The sequence below is a fragment of the Sparus aurata genome, chromosome 23, assembly GCF_900880675.1.
Source record: "Sparus aurata chromosome 23, fSpaAur1.1, whole genome shotgun sequence".
Lineage (NCBI taxonomy): Eukaryota > Metazoa > Chordata > Actinopteri > Spariformes > Sparidae > Sparus > Sparus aurata.
The window spans coordinates 4,721,175-4,729,157 of NC_044209.1; the positions used below are offsets into that span (position 1 = coordinate 4,721,175).

A 7,983-nucleotide genomic window follows, 5' to 3' on the forward strand; every position below is an offset into this window, starting at 1 on the left:
GACTGTGACGTGAAACAGTATCGCTCAAAAAGATAATTGTCTGGAAATGCAAGAACATCTGATAATCATCTCCCAACGAATATTTAATTCTCTGCGCAGTAATGCTGCACCTTCATCCACGGGATCATTATCAAAAGGACATGCCATGGTAGTGAAAATAGTCGCCACCTAATATAACTTCTAATGTAGGCCTACTGACTGATTTTTGCAATGAATTTCTCAAAAAACAGACGGCAGAACTATACGCAGAACAAAGAAGACCATCGCCATATTGATAAGGAAGTTAAAGAATCCTTTATGATCAGCCCATTTTCCAGCCCACCCTTCCCTACATACAGAATCAGTCCAATCGGCATAGCCACCAGAAAATACTCAGGAAAAAAGAGACTAATCTTAGACCTCTCATCCCCCCACGGATCGACCGTCCCAAGTATCAATAGCTGAATTCCCAGCCCAGATTTCTCAATGCAATATACTTCTATCGACCACGCCATCTCCCTCATCCGCCCAGCCAGCCAAGGAGCCTGGCTATCCAAGGCTGACATCACCAGCGCTTTTAAAGTCCTCCCCATCCACCCCGACTTCTGGGGTCTCGTCGGCGTCCTCTGGAAGGGCGCATACTACTTCGCAGTGCGTCTGACCTTCGGGTGCAAAAGCAGCCCGAAAATATTCGACTCTCTATCCGAAGCACTCTGCTGGATCTTGACTAACATCCACAAACTCCCCCACGTCCTCCACCTCCTCGACGACTTTCTCGTCATCACGCCGCCATCTTCACCCCCACTACACGGTCTCAACACTCTGACCTCCACATTCCTCGAACTCGGAGTTCCCCTAGCCCCAGAGAAAACGGAAGGCCCCAGCACTTCCTTGAAGTTCCTGGGCGTTTCGCTCCAAGCATCCCTTCCTCCCGAGAAAACCCACCGGATTGCCCTACTCATTTCCAACTTCCTTCTGGCCCACACATGCACCAAACAACAATTACTCTCGTTGCTAGGCCACCTCAACTATGCCATCCGTATCATCCCCCAAGGTCGTTCCTTCTTGTCTCACCTCCTCTCCATAGCCGCTTCCGTCCCATCTCTCCATGCTCACGTCCCGCTGGACGAAGCATGTAAGATGGAGCTAAAACTGTGGCATCACTTCCTCTCGTCCTGGAACGGCATCTCATTCTTTTATGACGACCACGTCACCAAACAAGAAGACATCCAGCTGTTCACAGACGCAGCCCCTTCCATCGGCTTCGGCGGCTATTATGGCGGCAGGTGGTTCTCAGCCACATGGCCACCCGAATTCTCTTCCCTCACTCCTTCCTCCACCATATACGAAATGTACCCAGTCCTGATAGCAGCCATCCTTTGGGGCCACGAATGGTCAAAGAAGACCATCGCCATATATTCAGACAACAGCGCCGTCGTCGACATAATCAATATAGGGCGGTCGCATTGCCTCGACATCATGCAGTTCATGCGAAGGCTCACGCTGGTCTCAGCCCAACACCAATTCCTCATCCGTGCCTCCCACATCCCAGGTCATAAAAACTCAGTCGCTGACTCACTTTCCTGTTTCTCTTTCCAGAGATTCAGACAATTGGCACCAGCCTCCGAACCTCTTCCAACCCCAGTCCCACCGTTTTCAGCAACCATATTCAACTGACTCCGCCACTGGAACATCTAGTCTCCGCCTCCCGAGATGCCATCCTCAACAGCGTCGCCCCACGTACGCTCTCATCGTACCTGACCGGATGGAATTGTTATAAAACATTCCACTCCACTTACAGCCTCCCTTTCCTTCTTTTGATGTCCTAACACTCTCCAACTTCATTACATTTGCCCATTCCATCCTCAAGATAAAATCATCCACCATCCAGGTTTACATCAGTGGCATTAACTTTTTCGCCAAACTATCCTCAGGGGCCCCCTGTCCAGCCTCGTCCCACTCACACATAAACATGCTACTGAAGGGCCTACGTAAGGCCGAACCTCGCCCCACGACGAAATGTTTGCCCCTCACTTCAGACTTCCTCGCCCGCTGCATCAGTACTCTCCGCGCCGGCTATCTGTCTCCACACATCGACAAAGTCCTAGAGTCCATGTTCTTGTTAGCTTTCTATGGCTTCCTACGCTGCTCAGAATTCACCGCTCCATCCCTCGTCTACCAACCAACTCGACACGCCTCTCTGACATTTCCATCCAGTCCGCCGACACCCTCATCTTCCACCTCAAACTCAGCAAGACCAACCAGTCTGGTCAACCTCAACCCATTTACCTTTTCCGTCTAGACTCTTTCCTAAGTCCATACAAACCCATTCGCAACTACGTCACTTCAAGACTAGCCAACCAAGCTTCCCCCTAGGACCCTCTATTCGTCTCAGAAACCGGCCAAGTTGCCACACGATTCTGGTTTCACCACCATTTCCGTCAAATCCTCTTCAGATCCGGAATACCCCCCGAGCTTTTTTCTGGTCACTCATTCCGCCTCCACTGCTTCCAGACAGGGGATCCCTGACCACACCATAAAAATCCTCGGCCGTTGGTCTTCCCCCGCGTACCTCACGTACATCCGCCACAACCTGAACAACATCAGAAATGCCCATGTGCACCTTTCCACCTGAAGTCCTCTTGGGGATCATTCCCGAAAGAGGAAGCACGGAGACGGCTCCCCCACCCAGAGTCTCGGCTTCCCACATTTATCTGCATCCCCCGCCACCAAACCACGCTGGTCCGCCGACCTCCTCCCTCATCGTACACCCTACAACCTCGACCCCCATCCCTTCATCCCTTCATCCCTCCATCCCTTCATCCCTCTACCCTCGACCCTTATCCCTCATCCCTCCTACCCTCCTCCCCTCCCCTCGAACCCTCTATCCATCCCTCTCACACATTGTCGATCCTACAAATTCATTCTGTTCAATAAACCTTTCTAAATTCACATCAGCATTCGGCGTGGTCTATGTTAGTGAAACACACAAATGTCTTCTCATCTATATCATGTTCTGTTAAATAATTAAGCCTATTTAAACTAACACAGACTTCTACTCAGCCAACAGAAAGAAAGCAGATTCCCGTAAAACGGGTGGTGGCCCAGCACCGCCACCTCTAACAGAGGCAGAGGAGCTGGCCCTAAGCCAGAATTTAGGAAGGCCAGTGGCTGAGGGAATCCCTGGAGGGAGCTCATCCTCTTAGCTCACCCCCCAAGACACAAGTGCTTTTATAAAATGTAATATGTCTAGACCTAATATATATATATATATATATATATATATATATATATATATATATATATATATATATATATATATATATATATATATATATATATATTTATATTTAAGCCTATTCATAAAAATATTAATTTCCCTTTCATGACTTTTTTTTTACTTCTGTCCCAACAGATTCTGATGGTGCTATCTGCCTGGTGGAGCACCCTCACGCCACAACAGACCTTGTAACTGTAAGTAGGCAATACTCCAAAGATTTTGTCAAATGGTAGTTTAAATATACTGAAATGTATCACTTATCTAGGATGAAGAGTACGAGGGAACTGTATCTGCTGCCTTTACAGCAGGGGATCCAGAAAGGCCTATAGAGGTAACATCTTGATATGTTACTGATAGTTCTCTTCCCATTTACATGTCTTAACATTCTGGTGGAATATAGAGTGAGAGAGAGTGACATTTAGCCTACACTGAAGTATTAACACATTCTCATCCTTTTTTAACAGGGCACGGCTGGACAGCAGCAGGAGGGTCCCTCAACTTCCACTGCAAAGATTGACACAGTGAGATGGATGTTCAGTAAACACCAGAGATTCATTCTGTGGAATTCATGTGCAACTGCATAATGTCCTCCTTGTATGTAATCCCAGTTACCAGTCAAAGAGATTTACAAAATACACCTGCTGAAAAAAATGTAAAAAACTGACAAAGAAATGCAGTGCTTGGACCGCCAGATTAGGAGGGCAGACCTAGAAATTGAAATACTGGAGCACAAGTTAGAAGTAGGTGCATGGTCACAGGTGAATTATGTTAATTATGTTAACTATTGGAACATTAACTAAACTAGCTCTTGTATTTGCAGGAAACAAAGAAGACCAAATGAAATGTATATTATGTCTTTATTTGACTGCTGTGGTGTTGGTGGTGGTGGTGGTGATGATGATGGTGACTCAATCACCAAAGTGATGATGGCATATGATGTCTCTGACTGCTCTGCCGTCCGGCATAGCTGACAGGTGGATGGGGTCATCATTAGGGTCTTCAATTTGTAGGGCAGGGTGTTGCTCTCCTCTAATAGTGGCAATATTATAAGAACAACACATACCACAATAATATCACAGGCCCTCTCAGGGGTCACCCTGAGGTGACGTAGGCACTGGAAACGGGCTTTCAGCAGGCCTATGGTCATCTCAACCCAGGCTCTCGTCCTGCAGTGAGCCCGGTTGAAGTTCTGTTGGGGGCCTGGTTCAGGGTCAGGGTAAGGGGTCAGCAGCCTAGGTTGGCATGGGTAACCCCTGTCACCCAGCAGATGGCCATCAAACTCTCCTGTAATGTATTGTAGATACATTAGAGTATATTAAAAGGAGGGAGACAAGTGAATTATACAGTATTGTGCAAATCTTTAGGCTGCTTACCACGTTGCAGTCTATTGCTCAGGTTAGACTCCTGATAAATCCTTGAGTCATGAACAGACCCAGGCCACTTGGCCTTCACATTGGAAATTATGTATGCAGCATCACATACGATCTTGACAGTGCAGAGAATGACGGATGTGTTATGATGCAATATTTAACATTTTGAAACAGTAGTCAATCCACATGTACCTGCACAAGTATGCTGTGAATGGACTTCCTATTCACATAATCTGCTTCATTATGTGATGGAGCCGTGATGGGGATGTGTGTGCCATCTATGCAGCCAATCACACTGGGAAATCCTGAAAGAAATTCAAATTAATAATCCCAGTCTGAGGTTGCAGCACAATGTCATTAACAGAATATTATTTAATATTAATTTAATGGCTCTCTACATCATTCACCTGCAATCCTGTGGAACTCCTCCTTGATGGCTCTGACAGTTTTATGTCCATGGAAAATGATAAAGATGGGTAGTAGCCGTTTCAGGGCGAGGCACACTTTTCTGACCGCTCTGCATACAGTTGCCTTGCTCAAGTGCTCTGCATCTCCAACGTTGTATAAAAAAACTCCCATTTGAAAAAAAACGCAGCGCAACACACAATATCTGCTGGGTTGTGAGAGCATGACTTTGGTTGGTAATGTTGGAAATGTAAGGACGGATTAGGTTGTGTATGTAAATGATGGACTGTGACGTGAAACAGTACCGCTCAAAAAGATAATTGTCTGGAAATGCAAGAACATCTATGCGCGGTCTGATAATCATCTCCCGACAAATATTTTATTCTCTGCGCAGTAATGCTGCACCTTCATCCACGGGATCATTATCAAAAGGACATGCCATGGTAGTGAAAATAGTCGCCACCTAATAAAACTTCTAATGTAGGCCTACTGACTGATTTTTGCAATGATTTTCTCAAAAAACAGACGGCAGAACTATACTACGCCAAAACTCGCCTGCTGACTGAATGAATGAGGAAATCAAATACCGTGTGTGGCTGAAAGAGGGCGGAGACAGAGAGAAACTCAAGGTTTGCTGAGAAAAACCTGGTACCGACCAGGTTAGGTTCATAGAGTATGTTACCATGGTAACTGACCGAGAGCTTAAGTTACCTCTCTCTGTGAAACAGGCTAGAGTTACCCCTCTTTCTCTGGTTTGAGTTACCTCCCTTTGTGAAACGGAAAATGAGTTTCCCTCATTTCAGGGTTAACAGACTCAGAGTTTTCACTAACTGCTTCACTGCTTTGTGAAACGGACCCCTGGCTTCAGTCCACCTGCAGAATCCACAACATTGGTATCATTGAGAACTTCAACCTGTTCTGGCACCGTCCTTCCCTTTTCCGTACCGACAGACTTCACCCGAACAGTCCCGGTAGCACAGTATTAGCAGCTAACATCCAGAGTGCTATCCAGACCGCTGCTCTGCGTGATTGACAGCTAACCTGCCCCGCCCCCCAACTGAAGCCTTCTTCTTCTTCTTCCCCACCTACTCTTGCAGCACACAGCACTGTGTCTCTCACCAGCTCCCCCTGGGAGCCAACCCAAGTACTGACACTCTCCATGGCTCAATGCCCTCACCATGGCCCACTGTCTCCTACTGGCTGTCATAAAGCTATGTCACTGCTGTGATTAACTCGATTCCATTTCCCGTTGTTATTTCACATCGCAAATCAATATACACGCACAGGTGTAGTCGAACTATTGATCACAGTGTGCTTGCTATTCCAGCCAGATCAGCTAACACCAAACCCAACACCAGCAATCTAACCTTTGGGTTATTTAACATCCGCTCACTGACCAACAGGGGACCTGAGGGGATCTGCTCTTTGATCTACTGAATGATCGTAAGTTTAATTTCTTTTGCCTGACTGAGACATGGCAGCACCCTAATGATTTTCACACCTTATTCAAACTATTCCTCCTGGATTTGTCTACTCATCACAACCCCTTACCTCTGGCAGAGGGGGTGGCCTGGCGATACTATACAATCAAATATGGAAAGTGTCCTCCATTACAGTGCCTGTATATCCCTCATTTGAGTCCATTGCTCTACAAATCAAGGGCCCAACTCCTACTATTCTGGCCACCATCTATCGACCACCCAAGCTGAATAATGCTTTCCTACAGGAATTCTCTGCCTTCCTAACAACCCTATGCTCTGTGTACCCAAACTTAATATTGCTAGGTGATTTAAATATCCACTGGGATAACATCAACAAAGTTTTTACAAAGGACTTTACCTCATGCCTTGACAGCTTTGGACTACAACAACATATTGACTTTCCAACACACTCCAAAGAACACATTCTTTACCTAATCTGCTGCTCTGGTGTAACCCCCCTAAACTGTTGTGCCTCAGATTTGCCCATCTCAGACCACAAGCTAATATCCTTGCACTACTCTCACACCGGAAGCTCAACCCTGCCTAACCTGGCCCGGTTGACTTCCTTGTAGGGTGAGGACTGCCAAATCTGAATCCTGCACACACTCTTGCCTATTCTTTATTCCATTCTATTGCACTATTCTCACCACGGAAACTCAACCCTGCCTAACCCGGCCTGGTTGACTTCCTGTATGGTGAGGACTACGGAGTCTGAATTCTGTGCTGAGCCGGCACCATGTAATTGCATCCACTTATTTATCTATTTTTATTTTTACACTAAATTGTCCTTGAGTGCTTTGAAAGGCGCCTTCAAATAAAATGCATTATTATTATTATTATTATTATTATTATTATTATTATTATTATTATTATTATTATTATTATTATTATTATCATCATCATCATTATCCAGCTCTTCACCCCATCTGCCACCATGGGGTCAAGAGCTTTCAGCCGATGTGCCCTCAGTCTTTGGAACTCCCTCCCACTTGACATGACATTGCACTTCTGACACTGTCTCCACCTTTAAATCCCACCTGAAAACACACTTATTCCGTGTGGCTTACTCGGTATCAGACTAATCATACAATCACAGTCTCACCTATTCTATTATTGCACTATGTAATTTGCATCTTCATAATTATTTATTTATCTTTCATAAACTGCACAAAATTGTTGTCGTCGTCGTCAACCTTGAGTGCTTTGAAAGGCACCTTTAAATAAAATGCATTATCATCATCATCATCATCATCATCATCATCATCATCATCATCATCACCATCATCACCACCACCACCACCAACCTTGTCCTTGTCTACACTCTCACCTGTGTTAATGAGAGAATCCCTGACATGATGTCAGCTGGTCCTTTTGTGGCAGGGCTGAAATGCAGTGGAAATTGTTTTTTTTTGGGGGGGGGGGGGGGGACTTTGCATTTAATTCCAATTCTTCTGATCACTCTTCATAA

General features: G+C 45.7%; 2 pseudogenes; one reads left to right on the plus strand and one right to left on the minus strand.

The window, feature by feature from the left end:
- Positions 1 to 269: 269 nt before the first annotated feature.
- On the plus strand, positions 270 to 1,656 carry LOC115575125 (uncharacterized; annotated as a pseudogene).
- Positions 1,657 to 4,167: 2,511 nt separating this feature from the next.
- On the minus strand, positions 4,168 to 5,476 carry LOC115575126 (putative nuclease HARBI1; annotated as a pseudogene).
- Between the last annotated feature and the right edge of the window lie 2,507 nt (positions 5,477 to 7,983).